The 20,978-nt window shown below is 48.1% G+C and overlaps 1 protein-coding gene across 1 annotated transcript in view; it reads left to right on the top strand.

Annotated features, from left to right (window-relative positions):
* The first annotated feature begins 990 nt into the window (after positions 1 to 990).
* Positions 991 to 20,978, top strand: part of DISP3 (dispatched RND transporter family member 3) — a 55,277-nt gene continuing 35,289 nt past the window's right edge. The window contains exon 1 of the mRNA XM_032231590.1: positions 991 to 1,140. The gene's annotated coding sequence lies outside the window, so the exon portion shown is untranslated. The remainder of the gene's footprint in view (positions 1,141 to 20,978) is intronic.

The raw sequence follows: 20,978 nt of genomic DNA on the forward strand, positions 1-20,978 counted from the left end.
CTGTGGCATTGCTCCACCCCTTTACAAGAATTTGTGCATCTCTCCTTGAGGAAAGAACCATTGCATGTAGCATCCAAGTTAAAGAACACCAAGATTAGCACGAGGCGTGGCAGATCTCAGGCATGGAAGAGGTTCAATATTACAGCATCTGGGGGTAAAATATTTGGCCTTGTGAAGACTCAGCCAGCAGGAATCCGAGTGGGTCAAGGTGTCAGGCCTGCAGCTTTCTTTTGGATCTTTGGCCTGCCGTGCTTTCTACTATTTGACTATGCCTTTTCTATGGTGGGAAAATAGGAGGGAGGATTGTACGGAGTTAGATGCTATGTAGCCATAACCAAATTCTTTCTAGAAAGCCAAGGTCATCCTTTGTCTCTGCACCTCTGCACCTGACCGGAACTGGATGGATGGAAGCTGCCACCATGGCATTGGACCATGTGATGGGACTTGTGGGTGTGGGGGAAAGATCTTGAACTTTCAACTGGGTGAGGAAAACCGGGAAGCTTTCCGATTCGTGCTTTCCCAGATGTGCCAACATGGCTCTCTTCATAAATTGGAACTTTGAGCAATACTTTGCCTCGGACTCTGATTTCCTTTGGATGCTATTTGGAACCATGGCATTGATCTAAGTCGGATCTCTCTGTCGGATGTTGTTAGCAGATTCAGCCAGGAGCAAACTCGAACTGCACTAATCAAGGCTGCATCAAATATTTGCTTTTATGTTCACCTAAGCCAATACATGCCAAAAAAAAAAAGGTGGGGGAGAGGAAGGGTTCCACCTCCGTGGGCCGCCAAGCAGAGTGGGAAGGGCGGACGGAGCCGAAAGCTGGCAGCGTGTGGATTAAGGCCCATGAATATGGATGAGGCTCTAATTGGCTTTTCTATGTAGTCCAAAGGGGCTGGGGGGGGGGGCGCTAGGCTTCAAGACTTAATTGTTGTAGACAATTAATAACTTGGATCGTCTTAATTCCATATTGCGCTCCACAGCTCATTAGAAAAGCAAGGAGAGGTAACCCTCCGAATGAGCCGGACACCGTCTGCTGCTGTGCCAGTTGGAAAATCCAGAGGGGAGCAGAAGATCACGGCCAAACAAGGCTCCAGAGCCTTTGAAGCTGCCAGAAGCAGCACTCCAAAATTTTGCAGGTTTGTCTCCAAGGAAACTTTGCATGGGGGTGGGGGTGGGGGGGATTGCATCTAAAATTCCCTGCTTTTCTCTAATCCAGATGAAGGGTTAGGATCGGCAGGGGGGGGGGGGGAGAGAAAGGAAGAAACCAGTGGTGAAATTAAAAAAAAATTACTACCAGTTCTATGGGTGTGGCAGGGGAAGGATACTGCAAAATCCCCATTCCCTCCCCACTCCAGGGGAAGGATACTGCAAAATCCCCATTCCCTCCCCACTCCAGGGGAAGGATACTGCAAAATCTTCATTCCCTCCCTACTCCAGGGGAAGGATACTGCAAAATCTTCATTCCCTCCCCACTCCAGGGGAAGGATACTGCAAAATCCCCATTCCCTCCCCACTCCAGGGGAAGGATACTGCAAAATCCCCATTCCCTCCCCACTCCAGGGGAAGGATACTGCAAAATCCCCATTCCCTCCCCACTCCAGGGGAAGGATACTGCAAAATCTTCATTCCCTCCGCACTCCAGGGGAAGGATACTGCAAAATCCCCATTCCCTCCCCACTCCAGGGGAAGGATACTGCAAAATCCCCATTCCCTCCCCACTCCAGGGGAAGGATACTGCAAAATCCCCATTCCCTCCCCACTCCAGGGGAAGGATACTGCAAAATCTTCATTCCCTCCCTACTCCAGGGGAAGGATACTGCAAAATCCCCATTCCCTCTCCACTCCAGGAGAAGGATACTGCAAAATCCCCATTCCCTCCCCACTCTGTGGCCAGCCAGAGGTGGTATTTGCCATTTCTCCGAACTACTCAAAATTCTCACTACCGGTTCTCCCGAACCTGTCAGTACCTGTTGAATTTCACCCCTGGAAGAAATCCACCGTGCCGATCGACGAAGTGGATGAAAACTGTGTGAAATATGCAGCAGCAGGGGGGGAAAAGCGTGGGTGGATGTGAAAAGATGGAGGCGACATCAAAGTCTGATTTCTGAGAGAGCTTTCTTCGGGGAGAAGACGCCACGAGGCCTCCTCCGTACGGAAAAATATCCTGCGCCAGCCGAAGTGGGCCGAGGGCAGGGAGGGAGAATTTTAAGCAGGCTGCTTAGAGGAAAACCAAAACGAAACTTGGAAACCTGGGTGAACAGGATTTGAGTCTAATAAAGCTACCGGCCACTGGGGGATCAGCGCGAAAGATACCGCGATGACGTATAGCAATGAAAGCAGAGAATATTCCACAGCCGTGGAAGCGGGGCGACTGTGAGCCTGGAAAGAAACCCGAAATTGATGGGTAGAGAACTTTTCCACATTCTTCATCACTCCTCGCACTCCCAGTGAATTTTAGAAACTGGTGAGGAAGAGAAGGCTCCAATCATTCTTTGATTGACAGTTCCCTGCAGGTGAGCATCTGCCAGGAGTCTTCCTGGGCTCCTGAAAGGCCCAGCTGCTGCATAGAAGGACTTTGAATACCAGCAGGAGATGGTGGGTTCCTGCCCCCCACCTGCAGCCTAATTTAATTCTTCTTCCCCCATCCTAGTTTTAGAGAGAAAAACTGTACTTTTTCAAAGCCTTTTTCAAAGTCTGGAAAATCAAGCGGACTGAATGCTCATCCTTTTAATTTTCTGTTCTTCACAGTTCTACAGCAGTCACACCTCCGTCTTTTTCAGCAGTGGCAGAAATAGAAGTAGAAATGAGGGCTAGAACCTTGAGTTCCAGGCAAATTTGCTGGGAGCCATGGATTCTTGGATTTAGAAGTGCAGATGCCCCTTGTGGAGAGACACTGAATTGCGGGTAGAACCCTCTTTCCCCAACTTGGTGCCCTGGCTGGACTTCAGTTCCCTGAATCCCCTAATCAGTATTTCAAACAGAGAATTCTGGGCTTTGAGGTCCAAAACATTTGGAGAGAATTAAGTACAAAATGCTTGGCAAGGGTAATGAAATATGTCAAACTTTTACCTAAACTTGCCTAGCTGAATCCTCTTGAACTGAGGTGTAGAGGCTAAGAGCCTAGTCCTCGTGGTTCTTATTAAAAGGAGTACTGGAAGCATAGTCTTCCTCTGAGTTGAGCATTGTGCAAGCAAAGATACGGGCAACGAGCTACTTAGAAATGTTGGGAATTAAATTTAAGTTTGATTAAGTTGGTCTGTGGAGATATTTTACAGTTTTCCACATTGAAGCCCTGCCTTGTCAGGATTCGTCTCTTTCACTTGGACTGGCATCGCCGAAAAGCCACAGGCAACTTCAGCTCCGAGAGGCAGTGTTAGAAATTCTGTTTATATACACAGAGCAAATAAAATGTACTGTCACCATGTGCTTTACTGCTCAACTATATTACTGTAATGAAACAGGAAAATCTACTTAGAACAAAAGAGCATAGAGTATATACCATAGATCCGAACTTGTAAATACTGCCATTTACTGGCTGAATGGCTGTAGTTTCATAGAAATACATTCCAACAATGAATGCCAATGCCAATGGGCAGTTTGAAGACAAGACAATTACGCTGCCTTGCTGAAGTCTCAAGGAAGTCCCTCAAGTCTGTGTGGATGATTCCCATATGTGTCCCAAAACAGTTTGAGAGAAGAAAAACAACAACAAAAGGTACAGCTGAGCAACAGCAGCCAAAATAGGCCATCCTAAACACGACTCACTGGAGAAGAGCCTACTGGTGGGAACGATGGAGGGCAAAAGAAGAATGGGATGAGAGAAGGAGGTGGCTGGATGGAGTCACCAAAGCAATCAGCGTGAGTTTAAATGGACACCAGAGGATGGTAGAGGACAGGAAGGCCTGGAGGAACGTTGTCCATGGGGTCGCAATGAATTGTACACAACTTATAACTAACAACAAACAAAAACCATTGCACTCTCCTGTATGAAATTTAGAAAGGATGAAAGGAAGCAGCCATTTTGGAGATGCTGGATAGATGTTCCTTGTGATCATCTGGAAATTTCAGCCCCCCTCCCTGGTCCTCAATGAGGTTCTTCCTGAATTGGCGGGCCCACCCAACCAAGGAGCCATCGGTTGCCCTGGTTTTCTTGACCCAGGCACCCCTCATCTTTGTCTTTTACAGCTGTCCCTGCAGTCTTCTCCAACTGGGAAGCTCCCTCCTTCTCTTAGCTCTGTGGCTGGGAAGGTGCATCGAGCCCAAAAAATGTCGTGGTTTTTACCCTCTCCAGGCTCTACAGGTTTTCCTGGAGCCTTCAGGGGAGGGGGGGCTGAAAACGATCTACCCGAGGCTCTGGATGCCCTCCGGAGGCCGAAAACAGGCCCGTCTCCGAACTTCTGGTACTTCCGATAAGCCCGTTTTTCGCCCTCCCAGACCCTCCACGCAGGCCCTGCACTTACCTGGCACCCAAAACGGGCTGCATGGAGACTTCTGGGAGGGGCGGAGTGGGTGGGCGGGGCCAGCCAGTCCTTGCAACTACCGGTTTGGCGAACCAGATTAAAATTAACATCCAGTTCACCTAAACTGGTCCGAACTGGCTGAATCCCATCCCTGGTCTTCACAGGAAGGAGATGGGCCTCTGGCATTGTGCGACTCCTCCTCCTCCTCCCCACAAGCCCCTGATTCTGCAAAGCTTCCTCTGGCCTTCCTTTGCAGTGCAAAACCACAAACCCTTTCCAGAAAATAGCTCCCTGAAAGCTATTAAGCTTGTTTAATTACAGGGAGAGGGGGGAAAAAAACGCCACCTCAGCTGGGATTCTTAATGTCCTGTGCATTTCCCGTTTTTTCTCGCTTTCATCCCTTCCTCACATCTCCCCCCTGCGATTTCTTTGACGTGCCTTTTTTCGCTCACTTGGCCTCTGGTGATGGTTACCTCGGTCTGTCATTGTTTGTCTTGGGAATATAAACTTATTTGTCTCGCGCTGGCTGGCTGGATGGCTGGCAAGATGAAACGACACCCAATTTCTTGCTCAGGTGAAAAACCAAACAAGCATCATTTCCAGGGCAAATCTAGGTTCAGGCCTCGGGGTCAACAGCAGATCTTTTGTCACTGTCCTCAAAAAAGAGAGGCGGAAGCTTTGTCCAGCACTGAGGAAGTGAAGATGGGTAAGGGTCCAAGTGTCACTGGGAATTTTTTTTGGGGGGGAGGGTGTTTGAGACTCAAAAGAGTTGCACATTGGAAACTAAACAAGGAGAAAAGTAACCTGGAATTAAGGAGAAACTTCCTTTTTTTAAAAACGTTTTATTTTGTTTATGCAAACTTCACATCTTTGCAACACATTACACTTCGTGTACATATCTGTTGTGATTCTTTTATCTGCACATATAAGTCTTGTATAGCTATAACTTTATATATATCTGTGTGTGCATTTATATTATTTCATACATCTTTTTTCTTCATTCTATATATAACATTCTATATATTCTATGTGTAACAACCTTTATCACGTTTGAATCCTTTTGCATCCATTTCCCATTCTTTATTTGCTCGTCAAATTTGTATTTCTATCTTGTAATCATTTTCCGGTTTTGTAGTTTTTTTTTAAATTTGTGGATCTTTCTTCCTTTCTTTTTTTTGCTTTCCTGCTTCCCCCCCCCCCCCAACCCCTTTCCTCTAGCCAATTATACCCATACAGAGTATGGGTATAATTATACCCATAAATCCCATACGGAATAATATTCAGATTCTTCTTTTGGAAAAGAATCTTTTCTCACTGTTTGGAGAAACTTCCCAACAGTGAGGACAATTAACCAGTGGAAGAGCTTGCCTACAGAAGTTGTAGATCAGGGGGTGTCAAACTCAAATTCATTGAGGGCCCCACCAGGGCTGTGGTTGACCTTGGGCGGCATGGCTGACTAGGTGGGCGTGGCCAACTGGGTGGGCATGGGCAGCTTGACGCCACTCCTCAAAGTGCTGGCATGTTTCCTCTTCGCATTGGGTAGACTTGAGTTCGACACCTCCAAAATTGTGAATGCTCCAACACTGGAAGTTTTTAAGAAGAGACTGGACAGCCATTTGTCTGAAATGGTATAGGGTCTCCTACTGAGCAGGGGGTTGGACTAGAGGACCTCCAAGGTCCCTTCCACCTCTATTCCAATCGTGCAAACAGGAGCAGCGTTTTCCAGGCCGAATTCGGGCAGAGCTGAGAGGTTTTGCTTTCCAAGCCAGGTTCCCCAACCTAGGAAGACTGTTAATTTATTTCTGGTTTGTTAAGCCTTGTTCTTAGATTGTTCCTCTTCCTGGCTTGAGCTATTTTAGCTGAAATTATCCCACTCAATGCTGTGCTTTCCTGGTTTATCCCCCCCCCCTCAATCCAGCATAGGTTTGGCTGCTGATCCTTTTCCCAAGAATCTTTGATCACCAGGGACAATACTGCCTCTGTGCTTGTGTGTGTGTGTGTGTGTGTGACTAATTTGCACTAGGGATCGTTAAGAGAAGGCAATCTGAGGATTTTTTTTTTTTTTGAAAATGAGACATGGTGCAGAAAAACCCTGGGGAAGGGGAAAGAAATGTAATAGCGCTCTCTCCCCCCCCCCCCTTTGCAGTAAGCTTTGCGTTTTGCAGTCACTTTGAAATGGCCTTTTTGCAGCTGGGAACTCCTGCCAACCAGGGGCTGCCCTCCCTCTCCTCCCACCCCCCAAATATTGTGTCTCCGACCAACAATCCTGTGGGTGCTGGCCTGGAAGCTCTGTGCTGGCTTTCGGAGCCCACGGCTGCAGGGAGCTTCCAGCTGTAGCCGCAGTCTACCTCTGAATGCCTAGCATTTAGTCCTGGGTAGCCCAAGGACAGAGGCCAAGAGGGTGTAGTTGCAGGGAGGACATTTCAGCAATCCTGGCCACCAGGGGCTGCCCCAACTCCCCATATTGTGTCTTCGACCAACAATCCTGTGGGTACTGGCCTGGAAGCTCTGTGCTGGCTTTCGGAGCCCACGGCTGCAGGGAGCTTCCAGCTGTAGCCACAGTCTACCTCTGAATGCCTAGCATTTAGTCCTGGGTAGCCCAAGGACAGAGGCCAAGAGGGTGTAGTTGCAGGGAGGACATTTCGGCAGGAATGAGACCACCCATAAAGGGAGAGGCTTCTCCCATCGTGGCTACTATAAGCTGTGAACCGTTCGGAGTTTTCCCACCGCAGAGTCACCCTTTGTGGAGTGCCCAGGGCAGCTGGACTCTGGAGTTGTTGGAAGCAGCCCTCTGTGCCCCCTTCGCTAGCCTGGGTGGTCTTCCCCTGTCTCTCTTCTGTCCCTAATTCAGAAATGGACAACCTGTGATCCCGAGAACTGCTGGATCCTGGGTGAATGGGGATAGGTTTAGGCCAGCTGTTTTTTTATTTGTAGCTCAGGGCAGAGATGAGAGCTCCTTGGTGCTCTCTGAGCTTGCTTGTTTTCTTGCAGACTTTTCGTTAACCTAATTGGGTAACATCATCAATGCTAGTACCAAAGAGGGAGCGAGTGAGGGAGGGAGGGAGGGAGGGAGGAAGGAAGGAAGGAAGGAAGGAAGGAAGGAAGGAAGGAAGGAGAGAAGGGTTGACATGAAGGGTCCTTGGTGCTCTCTGAGCTTGCTTGTTTTCTTGCAGACTTTTCATTAACCTAACTGGGTAACATCATCAATGCTAGTACCAAAGAGGGAGCGAGGGAGGGAGGGAGGGAGGGAGGGAGGGAGGGAGGAAAGAAGGAAGGAAGGAAGGGAGGAAGATGGAAGGAAGGAAGGAAGGAAGGAAGGAAGGAGAGAAGGGTTGACATGAAGGGTCCTTGGTGCTCTCTGAGCTTGCTTGTTTTCTTGCAGACTTTTCATTAACCTAACTGGGTAACATCATCAATGCTAGTACCAAAGAGGGAGCGAGGGAGGGAGGGAGGGAGGGAGGGAGGGAGGGAGGGAGGGAGGAAAGAAGGAAGGAAGGAAGGAAGGAAGGAAGGAAGGAAGGAAGGAAGGAAGGAAGGAGAGAAGGGTTGACATGAAGGGTCCTTGGTGCTCTCTGAGCTTGCTTGTTTTCTTGCAGACTTTTCATTAACCTAACTGGGTAACATCATCAGTGCTAGGCCTAAAAGGAGGGAGGGAGGGAAGGAAGGAAAGAAGGAAGAAAGAAAGAAAGAAAGAAAGAAAGAAAGAAAAAGAAAGAAAGAGAAAGAAAGAAGAAAGAAAGAAAGAAAGAAAGAAAGAAAGAAAGAAAGAAAGAAAGAAAGAGAGAGAAGTATTTGTAGCTGAGTTGACATGAGGGCTCCTTGGTGCTCTCTGAGCTTGCTGGTTTTCTTGCAGGCGTTTCATTACTCAAATGAGGCAACATCATCAGTGCTAGGACCAAAGGGAAGGGAGGGAGGGAGGGAGGGAGGGAGGGAGGGAGGGAGGGAGGGAGGAAGGAAGGAAGGAAGGATTGACATGAGGGGTCCTTGGTGGTCTCTGAGTGTGCTTGTTTTCTTGCAGACGTTTCATTAACCTAACTAGGTAACATCATCAGTGCAAGAAAACAACCAAGCTCCGAGAGCACCAAGGACTCCTCAGCTGTATTTTCTTTTTATCTCCTCTTGGCTGCTTTATAACCTCCCTCTGGTACCTTTTGGCCCCGATCTCAACCCGCTTCTGGTCCTGTCTTGTTTAAATCCATAGCTATATCCTTCCTTCCTGCCTGCCTGCTTGCCTTCTCCAGTGCCGCAGGTGAGATGCAAGGCTGATCTGGGAGAAATGCCTTGTCATCCACCTGTTTCAAGGAGTCCCTAATTTTGCTCATTGGATTGGGGCGAAAAGGAGGGTTAGGGGACACGGCTCCCATCTCCCCAGCCCTTTTGCACCTGCCAGATCTTTTTCTATGCAGCCCCCTCCTCCCCTTTCCCCCCATACCAATTCATCCAAGTATATGGTTGCTGGCTCAGCATACCTGCAAGGGGAAACTGGGACCACCCACCGACCCACCCAGCCCTCAGGCAGACCGGATTCCCTGGAACTCGATTGTGGGGGTGACCAGCTAGATCAAGTGGTTGTGGCAGCCAAAGTCCCTGTATTTGCCCCTCACCCCTTGTTAGGGGAGAAAGTTAGGTGGAGTTTTCTCCAAGGGGGGGGGGGTGTGGACAGCCTGTATTGCTACCCTTTCTCAGTGCTCCCTTCGATCCCAAGGGAAGCAGATCCTTCTGGAGGAATCTTCTCCCAGGTTACTGGGGGGCAGTGGTGGTGGGGATCCTGCCTTCTAGACACAGTTGGAGGGGTGTCTTCCTCCCTCCAAACAAGGGGGGGGACACAATCCTCCTGTTTCTCTCCAAACAGGCCTGAAGGGGAGTTTGGTCCCCCCCCACACACAAGTTTTTACCATGGCTGGGCAAAAATCCCTCTTCCCTCCAACTCAACTCTGCCAGAGGGGCAAAACATTTTTCCCGTCCCAGCCATTGCTGGCACCCTCCAGGACTACAACTACCCAAAATGTATAAATGATTGTGGTTTATACTAAAACTGTATAAGGAGGTATTGAATAATGGAAGAATGAAGGATGGCACTTTGATTTAACTAAGGAAACTTGAACAACAAAATAGGTGGAAAACACGTCTTTGAACATTATAACGATATGAAAGGGGAGGGAGTTAAAATAGGGATAGAAAATAGTAGGGAATAATAATAATTATATATACTCCCATGATGGATTGAATATTGTTAATAATTGGTATTATGGGTAATCCCACACATTTGGAACATTGAAGCTATGGTGGGATAATGAGGGATTTTCATAATACTGAAGGACAATACCTAGGAAGGGATAACAAATATAGGATGCAAAGAAATGTAATTTATGTTTAAATGAATTAATGGGGAAATGGAAAACAACTATGAAATGAGATAAATACTGTCAAAGTTAGAAGGTAAGAATTTCACATACTATTTGTATTATCATTGTTAATGTTGTCCCAAAAAGATTTGACTCAGTCAATGCAATGTTCAAAAATTATGTATGTTTATTATTAGGAAATAATAATAATAACGACAACAACAATAATAATTATGTATTAACAGGTTAAGGTATACAAAAGGACAGAAATATGGTTCAGAAATGAAAGGTAATAATAAAAGGCCTGTATAAATAATATGAAATAATGGAAATGAAATGTAATATGTAGGAATAATAAGACAATGTTTATGTGCATTGAAATGTATGTTACCCAGATACCACACCATTCACGCATTGATATGTATAGAATATAAAAATATTTATATTTATATATAAATAATCTCTCTCTGTGTGTGTGTGTGTGTGTGTGTGTGTGGTGTGTATGTATATAATTGTCTGTCTGTCTGTCTGTCTATCTATCTATCTATCTATCTATCTATCTATCTATCTATCTATCTATCTATCTATCTATCATCTAATCTATCAATATAAATTCGATTGCAAAATAGCTGGGTCCGATGGGAAGTGGAGTCACCCGCTTGCTCTTCTCCCCCTCCTTTAAAAAAAAACCTCCTTTGCCAGCCTTCCCCTCCCCTTCCACGGCGTGGTCTCGCCTTCCCCTCTCCCCCCCCCCCTCCGTCCCCAATACTGTACAGCACCGGATTATACCATCCTGCCTCCCTGCCGTGGGGGAGAGAGGGAGAACAGCGGGAGCCTGCATACATTGCCCGGAGCGGCTGCCAGGCTGCTGAGCCGGCGCTGTCCAAGGTGGGGAGAAGCGGGGGGGGGCAGCGGGGGGACAAACCCCCAAATTGCCGCTGCTGTTTCTCCTTATCCCATCTTCGTCGTCCCCCACTCGGAGTGATGGTAGAAGCCCGGCTTTCGCAAACGCGAGGCTGCCCAGCGGAGTATAAAGAGCCGCGGAAGCGCGGATGGGACTCGGCTTTGGCAAAGCGCAGCTCGGGGATCGGCGCTGCCTCCGGGGGAAGATCGCCGGCAACCTGCCCTGGAGAGGAGGCGCTTCCTCCGGACCGAGTTTCTCCCGGAGAGGTAGCAGCTCTAACCGGAGGGGTCCTCTGCCCACTGAGCCGCTCTTGGCAGGTGGGGGAGACGGTGGCGGGTCCCTCGCGGTGCCCACTGCCAAGCATGGCGCACGTTGGAGAGAAAGGGCTGCCTTGGCGGAGGAGCCCCGTGCTTGGCAGATGGGCGCCCAGTGGGCGAACGTGGGTTTGGAGAGTTTGAGGCTTACGACTGTACTGGTGGGAAGCCAGAAGAGGATCTTCTTCCCTGGGTCCGTCCGGGTCTTCTGGGGAGGGGGAGACTCCGTTGTCCAGAGCAGCTGTCACCAACTGGTGGTCCGTGAGAAAATGTTGGTGGTCCACAGAAAAATTATTTGCATTTTTTATATTGCACTAAATGCTATTTAGACGCAGAAAAATTAGTTGCATTTTTTATATTGCACTAACTACTATTTAGGCGCAGAAAATTATTTGCATTTTTTATATTGCACTAAATGCTATTTGGACACAGAAAAATTATTGGCGTTTTTTATATTGCACTAACTACTATTTAGGCGCAGAAAATTAGTTGTATTTTTTATATTGCACTAAATGCTATTTAGACACAGAAAAATTATTGGCGTTTTTTATATTGCACTAACTACTATTTCGGTGCAGAAAAATTAGTTGCATTTTCTATATTGCACTAAATGCTATTTGGACGCTCAGCTTGTTGATCAGAATGGTCCGCAGTTCAGCAGTTCGAATTCCTAGTGCCGCGTAATGGAGTGAGCTCCCATGACTTGTCCCAGCTTCTGCCAACCTAGCAGTTTGAAAGCAGGTTAAAAAAATGCAAGTAGAAAAATAGGAGCCACCTTTGGTGGGAAGGTAACAGTGTTCCGTGCGACTTCGGGAGTTGAGTCATGCCAGCCACATGACCACGGAGACGTCTTCGGACAGCGCTGGCTCTTTGGCTTTGAAACTGAGATGAGCACCACCTCCTAGAGTCGGGAACACGACTAGCACATATGTGCGAGGGGAAACTTTACCTTTAAATACTATTTATCTTTTTAAAAAAATCATATTAGTGTCCGCCGGATTTCAGATTATGAATCTAGTGATCCCTGAGATCCGAAAGGACAGTGACTCCTGGTCCAGACAGCCGGACTGGAGTGAGTGTGTGTGTGTGTGTGTGTGTGTGTGTGTGTGTCGGTTTTGGTGAGACTAGATGTTGCTACTTCCTTTTGTTGGGCTACCTAGCTAGAGAGAAGAAAGAGCTCTTAAAGAGTTGTTTGAGTTGGGGTGAGGGAGGCATAAAAAGTTCAACTTGGCGTCTTGGTGGTAATTCCTGAATTTCTCAAAGGGGTGTGTATATCTGACAAAGCACCACCAGTTTTGGAGAGACCGTCCCAGTAGGATGCCTGGGGTCTTCACTGAGAAGAGGAGGGATGTCAGGCTAAGAAGATGCCCGGCTGCTCCCCACTTTTCCCAGTTCAGTAAGAGTTCCCATTCAAGCAGGCCTCGTGGTTGGACTCCGAAGCCTGGGTATTTTTCCAACGGGGGTGGGAAGGAAGGAAGAGGAATAAGGAGAAATGATTGAAGCAAGAGATCCTGAAGGAAGGGGCTGCCATCGCCTTAAAAAACCAACCCTTGAGCCCGTTTGCACCCCTCAATTCAAAGCACACCCTGAAATGTTTCGGCGAAGGTGTCTCCTAATTTGTCCAATCGGAATAGAGTTGGAAGGCACTCTGGAGGTCTTCTAGTCCAGCCCCACTTGCTCAAGCAGGAGACCCTGTACCGTTTCAGACAAGTTGCTGTCCGGTCTCTTCTTAACCTAGTAGGGTTGCATCCCAATGCAAAGTCTCTGCTGCCAGGTGACTGGGATGGGAGCTGAGCCAGGTGAGGTGGGGTTGGGATGAGCTGGGATTGCCGCCTCTTTGTTTAGCTTCCTTAACGGCTAAATCAGACTTTCCCTGTTTGCATCAGCTTCATCCGTGCATCCAGCAGACAGCCAGGCAGGTGGATTTAGACATCGGGGGTCACAAAAGGGGCTGGTCAAGGTCCTTGGGTCTCTCTAGTTGAAGATCTTTGGGCCGAAGTTGAATACGACCCCTGCTAGAAGAACTAGCTAAGCAGAGAAAAGTGGGAACAGGAATGGTTTGTCCTTGTCAAGAATCTGTTTTAGGGCTTCACGATTTCACTTTTGTCCCTTGAAATCCTGGCATTACTCTGTGTGTGTGTGTGTGTGTGTGTGTGTGTGTGTGTGTGTGAGAGAGAGAGAGAGAGAGAGAGAGAGTGAGAGAGAGAGAGAGATGAGATAAAGAGAGAAAGATACAGAGAGAGAGCGAGCGATGAGAGAGACATATGAGAGAGAGATACAGAGTGTGCAATGAGAAAGAGAGAGAAATTATATATACACACATATATATGTGTGTGTATGTATATATATATAGAGAGAAAGAGATACAGAGAGAGCGATGAGAGAGAAATATATATATATATATACATACATATATACATACATACATACATAGTGAGAGAGAGAGAGAGAGTGATGAGAGAGAAAGAGAGATACAGAGAAAGAGAGATGAGAGAAAGAGATAGAGTGATGAGAGATACAGAGAGATGAGAGATGAGAGAAAGGGAGAGAGATACACAGAGAGAGTGATGAGAGAGAAAGAGAGGGAGGGAGGGAGAGAGCGAGTGGCTGACCTGTGAAGCCGCTGGTGATTGCAGTAACACATGGAACTAAGTTGGGCTGCTGAAGGAAGCAGAAGGAGAGGAAAAGGGAATGACTTTAGTCTGAAGGCTGTATCCTGAGCTTTTGGTTGTAGCTTGGAAGAAGTCATGCGAAATCTTGAAGACTCTGACTTGGGGGTGGACTGTACCAAACTGGTGGCCCTTCTGGTAGAACATGTGTTTTAGAATTTAGAAAGGAAAGAAGGGAAGGCAAGGGAAAGGGAAGGAAAGAAGGAAAGGAAAGGGAAGAAGGAAAGGGAAGGGAAAGTGAAGGAAAGAAGGAAAGGAAAGGAAAGAAGGAAAGGGGAGGGAAAGGGAAGAAGGAAAGAAGGAAAGGAAAAAAGGAAAGGGAAGAAGGGAAGGAAAGAAGGAAAGAAAAGAAGGAAAGGGAAGGGAAAGTGAAGGAAAGAAGGAAAGGAAAGAAGGAAAGGGGAGGAAAGAAGGAAAGGGAAGGAAAGAAGGAAAGGGAAGGGAAGAAGGAAAGAAGGAAAGGAAAGGGGGGAAGGGAAGGAAAGAAGGAAAGGGAAGAAGGGAAGGGAAGAAGGGAAGGGAAGAAGGGGAGGAAAGAATGAAAGGAAAGGAAAGAAGGGAAGGAAAGAAGGAAAGGGAAGGGAAGAAGGAAAGAAGGAAAGGAAAGGAAAGAAGGAAAAGGAAGGAAAGAAGGAAAGGGAAGGGGGTGGAAAGAAGAAAAGGAAAGGAAAAAAGGAAAGGGAAGAAGGAAAGGGAAGGAAAGAAGGAAAGGGAAGGAAAGAAGGAAAGAGAAAGAAAAGAAGGAAAGGAAGCAAAGGGAAGGGGGAAAGGAGAGGAAAACCTCTGAATTTTTCATTTGGACCAAACTCCCCAGAGGAAACAAGGCAGGACAGATTCAGCCTCACAAATAATTCAACCGGGAAATAAGGAGAAATTTCCTGATGTTGTGGGAGCTTCATCTCTGGAAGCTTTCAAGAAGAGACTGGACTGCCATCTGTCAGAAATGGTGAAGGGTCTCCTGCTTGGGTGAATGGACTAGATGACCTAGGAGGTCCCTTCCTTTGATTAAAATAACCAAAGAGGGGGCTTCTGCGAAGGACCAGTGCAGCAAAGCCAAGGCCTCTTCTGCTTCATCTTGGGTTGCCTGAAGTTAGTTCCCATCACTCACCTCAGCTGCCTTTGCACGCCCTAATTCTGTCTCCAGTACTTGCACAGGGGGAGCAAAACGGGGGCGCAAGCAGAGCCGGCGTGCTATTTCTTCAGTACAGCCCGGCGCCGTGATGATCCTGGCTGTTGTAGCGTTGGAGCAGGTGTGTGGGAGTCTATCGATAAACAGCAGGCGCGATCTTTGGGTAGGAAAGCTGCTGGCACTGCAAAGGGGCTTTTTTTTTCCAGAAGGCTTTGGCTACGAACCCAAAAGCGGCTTTTAAAATGGCATTTCTCAACCCTTATTCCAGCACGTTTCCATTGGTGCCACAGAACACGCCAAGCAATGAAACACGTCATTATGAAGTTAAAAGGGAAGGGGTTGGCTAGGATTGGTCCCTTCCTTATTCTCGGCCTCCCTTTCCCCTAAAAATCAGCTATGTAAGCTGGGAATGGGTGGAAGGGACCTTGGCAGGCAAATGCCTCCTTCCCACTCGAAGCAAAACCAGAGTTGTGAATTCAATTCTCGGCTTGTGGAACGGTGTTAAAAAGATGCCTGGGAGTTAAGTGTACGATAAGGCGTTTGTTTACTGAATGCATTTGAAAATCTTCTTCCCCCCCCAGCCCCCAGCTTTTAAAAACCCAAGGATGGTAAATTTGTAGAGATTCTCCATCTTTTAAGTCAGTGTTTTTCAACCACTGTGCCGCGGCACACTAGTGTGCCGTGACATAGTGTAAGGTGTGCCGTGGGAAAAACACCCTGCCTATAGTCAATATAGGCACAGAGTTAAAAAAAATTAACATTTTCTAATGGTGGTGTGCCTCGTGATTTTTTTCATGAAAAAAGTGTGCCTTTGCACAAAAAAGGTTGAAAAACACTGTTTTAAGTCATGGTTGTCCCAAAAGGGTTTTTCCCTTCAGGAAGCAACTGGACTTCCTTTTTTTCTTTTCTTTTGAAGACGTTTTGCTTCTCACCCAAGAAGCTTTTTCAGCTCTGACTGGATGGTGGGGAATAATAGAAGGATTGATATTCCTTGCAAGACAGCTGGTCGTTTGCATCCTTTTGGAGAGTCCTTGAGGCCACTTGGAGGTTTTCCTGTGTCCTCAGAATCACCAGAGTGGTGCAAATGGTTCCTGTAGTCATCCAAGAAGCTTCTTCAGCTCTGACAGGATGGTGGGAACGGAAGGATTTATATTCCTTGCAGACGTCAATCTTGCATATCAATCCTTCCATTCCCGGCCATCCCGTCAGAGCTGATGAAGCTTGGATGAGAAGCCAAATGTCTTCAGAAGAAAAAACAAGAAAGTCCCAGTTGCCTCCTGAAAAAAAAAAACACCTTTTGGGACAAAGGAAGGTAAGGCTGTCATTACCTTTTTGGTCTGAAAGGCACATCGGCAGTGGAGAAAGAACCAGAAGGGGACAAAGGAGGAAAAAGTGGAGCCAGTTCTTAACGTTACAGAACTGCAGTTCATGATCGTCGCCAGATTAAGCCGTTGTGTGAATTGGCACAGTGAGCAAATCCAGCCAACTGCGGTCTATTCAGGCAAGCTATGATTAGATAAGCTACGGCTTCGTACATCGGGAACAATCTGATGGAACAGCAGTGCAAAGCCCTGACGGAAGAGAAACCGAAGGCAGCTGGCTTTTCTCTTAAAAATACACACATTATCTTCCCCAAATTAAACCTTCCTCACTCTCACTGACGCGGTGGCTCAGTGGCTAAGATGCTGAGCTTGTCGATCAGAAAGGCCAGCAGTTCGGCAGTTCAAATCCCTAGAGCCGCGTAACGGAGGGAGCTCCCGTGACTCGTCCCGGCTTCTGCCAACCTAGCAGTTCGAAAGCAGGTACAAAATGCAAGTAGAAAAATAGGGACCACCTTTGGTGGGAAGGGAACAGCGTTCCCTGCTCCTTCGGCGTTAAGTCATGCTGGCCACATGACCACAGTTACGTCTTCGGACAGCGCTGGCTCTTCGGCTTTGAAATAAAGATGAGCACCGCCCCCTAGAGTCAGGAACGACTAGCACATGTGTGCGAGGGGAACCTTTTTCTTTACACTCTTTCAACCACTCCCTGTAAGGCTTGCTTTATACAGCTTAGCTATCTTTGTTCTCCAGATAGGCGCTTCCAAAGATGGCGCCACTTACCATAAGATCGTATTAGCCAACCTCGTAGCGGCATCACTCCCCTGCCCCGCGCCCCTCTTTTCTTTCTTTCTGGTTGGGCTTCGATTTTCAGATCTCAATTCTCTTTCTCTCCAAGTTTCTTTTGCTGTTATTAGGCTCCCGCTGAGCTCAGAAGCCACAGGTGCCCTTTTTCTTTTTAATCCTGTGTGTCTTTTGGAGGGGACGCAAGCGAATGAATTCCCATTTGGAGGAGCAATGGGGGTCGTGCCATCAACCTCTCTTTCTCAGATCCCACCTGGCTCTTTGGCTCTGCTCTCTGCGGCTCCTGACACCTGACATTTTTTCTGCACTGCTGGGTAAAGATGGTGAGATTTGCTGATGCCGGCACCTTCCTCCCCCTCTTCCTCCTCTTCCTTCTCCTTGTCTCCTCCTGCTCCTCCACCATATATCCTCCTGCTCATCCACATCTCCCCCTCCTGCTCCTCCCCCTTGTGTCTTCGACTCCCTCTTCTTCCTCCTCCTCTTTCTTCTCCTTGTCTCCCCCTGCTCCTCCTCCATATCTCCTTCTGCTCCTCCACGGCATCTCCTCTTCCTCCTTCTATTTCCTCCCCCTCCTCCCCTTCCTCCTCCTCCTCCTCCTCCTGCCCCTCTTCTTCCTCCTCCCCTCCTGCTTCCTCTTCTTCCTCCTCTCCCTCTTATTCTTACTCCCCTTTCTTCTCCTTGTCTCCTCCTGCTCCTCCTCGATATCTCCTTCTGCTCCTCACGACATCTCCTCTTCCTCCTCTTTCTATTTCCTCCCCCTCCTGCCCCTCTTCTTCCTTCTCCCCCTCCCTCACTTCTTCTTCCTCCCCCTCTCCCTCTTATTCTTACTCCTCTTTCTTCTCCTTGTCTCCTCCTGCTCCTCCTCGATATCTCCTTCTGCTCCTCCACGACATCTCCTCTTCCTCCTCCTCCTTGAGTCTTCCTCTCCCTCTTCTTCCTCCGCTCTTTCTTCTCCTTGTCTCCTCCTGCTTCTCCTCCATATCTCCTTCCACTCCTCCATGACATCTCCTCTTCCTCCTCTTTCTATTTCCTCCCCCTCCTGCCTCTCTTTTTCCTTCTCCCCCTCCCTCACTTCTTCTTCCTCCCCCTCTCCCTCTTATTCTTACTCCTCTTTCTTCTCCTTGTCTCCTCCTGCTCCTCCTCCATATCTCCTTCTGCTCCTCCACGACATCTCCTCTTCCTCCTCCTCCTCTTTCCTCCCCCCCTCCCCCTCTTCCTCCTCCACCCCTTTTTTCTCCTTGTCTCCTCCTGCTCCTCCTCCATATTTCCTCCTCCTCCCCTCCTCCCCCCCCTCCGCCACAGGCCCCTCTCTCATCCGGAAGGTGTTTGCCCTTCTCTTTGCAATCCCCATTAAAGCCGCAGCTTTATTAGGCCTCTGGGAGCGGATTGGATTTTTCGAGGGCTCTCCATTAGCTAAATTTGCTAAACACTCATCCACTCACCCTCACACTAGCAGGCTCTTAAGGGGATCTGGCGCTTAGATTGTGTGAGCCGCACCCAGATGTTCTAGCCTGGGAAAAGCCTCTGCAAACGGCACTCGCTTAGACCAAGCCCCCCCCCCTTTTTTTTTTTCAGGTAGGGAAGCTGTGCAGCCCAGTAGCTTCAGAGGCTTATCTGGGCAGTGATAAAACCACTATTTGCGATCTGGGTCTGTTGGCAAGCTGCCATTCAGGTGCACCCCCGGGCCAGCCCTAGCTTAGCTCGTGCACCGTCAGCCAAGGACCGAACCGAAAACCGTGGCTTTGATTATTATCCCTCTCCTTACGGGAAATCCCACGGTTGAAATCACACCTTCACAGCTTCACATTTCCTTGGATTTAGGATCGAACAAGCGAAGATGATCTGTGAGGCTTCTGTGTAACTTGTGTTTTCCACCCACAAAGAGCCTTCTAGAGAGAAGGGAAATTCAGGGGAGGAGGGTAAGCCAGAGCAGGGTCCTCTGAGCTTCTTCTGTCCTGTTTTTCTACATCGTTGCTTCTCCGAGCATCCGATAAATAATTTCTCCTCTTTGGGAATGGGAGACTGATTCCACCTCCCCAACTCTCTGGCGCTGCAGAAGTTTAAAACCAGCTAATGAAGCTATTATTCTAATCAGCTGGAAAATTCCAAGGAGGCTTAGAGATGATAGCTTAGTCAATTCGGCTACTGAGGAGAAGGACGGGGGGCTTATTTAACAGGCCCAAGAAATTGGGAGGGGTCTGTGTGTGTATATTGCATGGCTGGATGGGAAGGCGAACCCGACTGCCACCACTTTCAGCCTGACTCCAGAATTGAAACGATTGACAATGCACCCCCCCTCCGGATCAAGGGAGGCCTACCATGTGTTCCTTGGAGCAGGTGTGGGTTCCGGAAGCCGCTACTGCCGGTTCGCTCAGGGGTGCGGTGTGCATGCACACTTGATGCACAATACCACTAAAATTGCTCTGCGCATGCACAGAAGCAAAAAAACAAGGTGGTGATTTTAGGGTGGGCAGTCCCTCACTTCACAAGGAGAATGCATGCGGAGACAGAATAACAGAGTTGGAAGGTACCTGAGAGGTCATCTAGTCCAACCCCTCTATATATATATGGTGAACCCATGGCACACGTGCCACAGATGGCACGCTTTGCCCTCTCTGTGGGCATGCGAGCCGTCGCCCAGCTCAGCTCCACCGCGCATGTGTGTGTGTTCCTCCCGCCAGCCAGCTGATTTTCAGCTCTCTGCCGTAGATGCGGGAGACGTCTATGCAAGCATAGTGGGGCAGGGCACGCATGGGGTGTGTGTCACATGCGCATTGCATTATGGGTGTGGACATGCACATGCACACTGTCGCGCACTTGCACATGTTTTCAGCACACAAGGACAAAAAGATTAGCCATTTGGCCCTATGCAGTTCCAGACAAATGGCTATCCAGGGTCTTCTTAGAAGCTTCCAGTGATGGAGCAGCCACAATTTCTGAAGGCAACTTTGGTTCCAGTGGTTGATTGTTCTCATTGTCAGGAAGTTTCTCCTTAGTTCCAGTTTGCTTCTCTCCTTGATTAGTTTCCACCCATTGCTTCTTGTTCTACCCTCCGGTGCTTTGGAGAATACCTTGACCCCCTCCTCTCTGTGGCAGCCCCTCAAATATTGGAAGATGCTCTCCTGTCTCCCCTGGTCCTTCTCTTCACTAGACTAGCCATGCCCAGTTCCTGCAACCGTTCTTCCTATGTTTTAGCCGCCAGTCCCCTCATCCTCTTTGTTCCTCTTCTCTGCATTCTTTCTAGAGTTGCAACATTTAAATATTGCGGTGACCAGAGACAGTATGGTGTAGTGATTCAAGCACCAGACGTTGCTTAGATTGGAGTGATGTTCACCATGCAATCTGCATAGTTTTTTTTTTTTTTGCTGGAAGTGTGGAACGAGGGTTTAGAACCCAAGACAGGCAGGCATCATTCTCCCGGGTGTGGGGTGAGAGGTGTGTGTGTGTATTCCATTTCCAAGGCCTGCAGCTGCTTTATCTTCCGAATTCTTCAAAGTTAAACAAATTGTCTTCGCCAGCAATCTGCCTTCTGGACAAATGGCTTGGCTCCAGATTGCTTCCTCCTCCCTTCCTCAAGTTTTTGGATAGCTGATGAACTGAAGTGTGTGTGTGTGTGTGTGTGTGTGTGTGTGCGCGCGCGCGTGTGTGTATTTGTGTGTGTGTGTGTGTGTGTGTGTGTCCTTGGAAGCCCCGATCACCTTGTCTCTGTGGTGATTCTCCAGCCAGGACAACAAATAACCAGGGGTTGTAAATCCTACCATGGGAACAAGATCGGCTTCCCCCTGGAATGAGTGGGCTCTAGAAAGCTTGGCGTATTTCATCCTGGAAGCATCACGTATTCCGTCTTCAACAACCAGGACAAGCTCACTCAGTTAAATGCCTCCTGGCTCCACAATCGGACTGAATGCAGAATGAGTTTGTTTTTGGGGGTGGGTATTGCAATACATATTATTATTATCTCTTTTATTCATTAAACATGAAACTCGGTCAACTGAACATTTAAAGATGTGTCACAAATACTATTGGCTGG

Source organism: Thamnophis elegans, chromosome 15 (assembly GCF_009769535.1).
Source record: "Thamnophis elegans isolate rThaEle1 chromosome 15, rThaEle1.pri, whole genome shotgun sequence".
Lineage (NCBI taxonomy): Eukaryota > Metazoa > Chordata > Lepidosauria > Squamata > Colubridae > Thamnophis > Thamnophis elegans.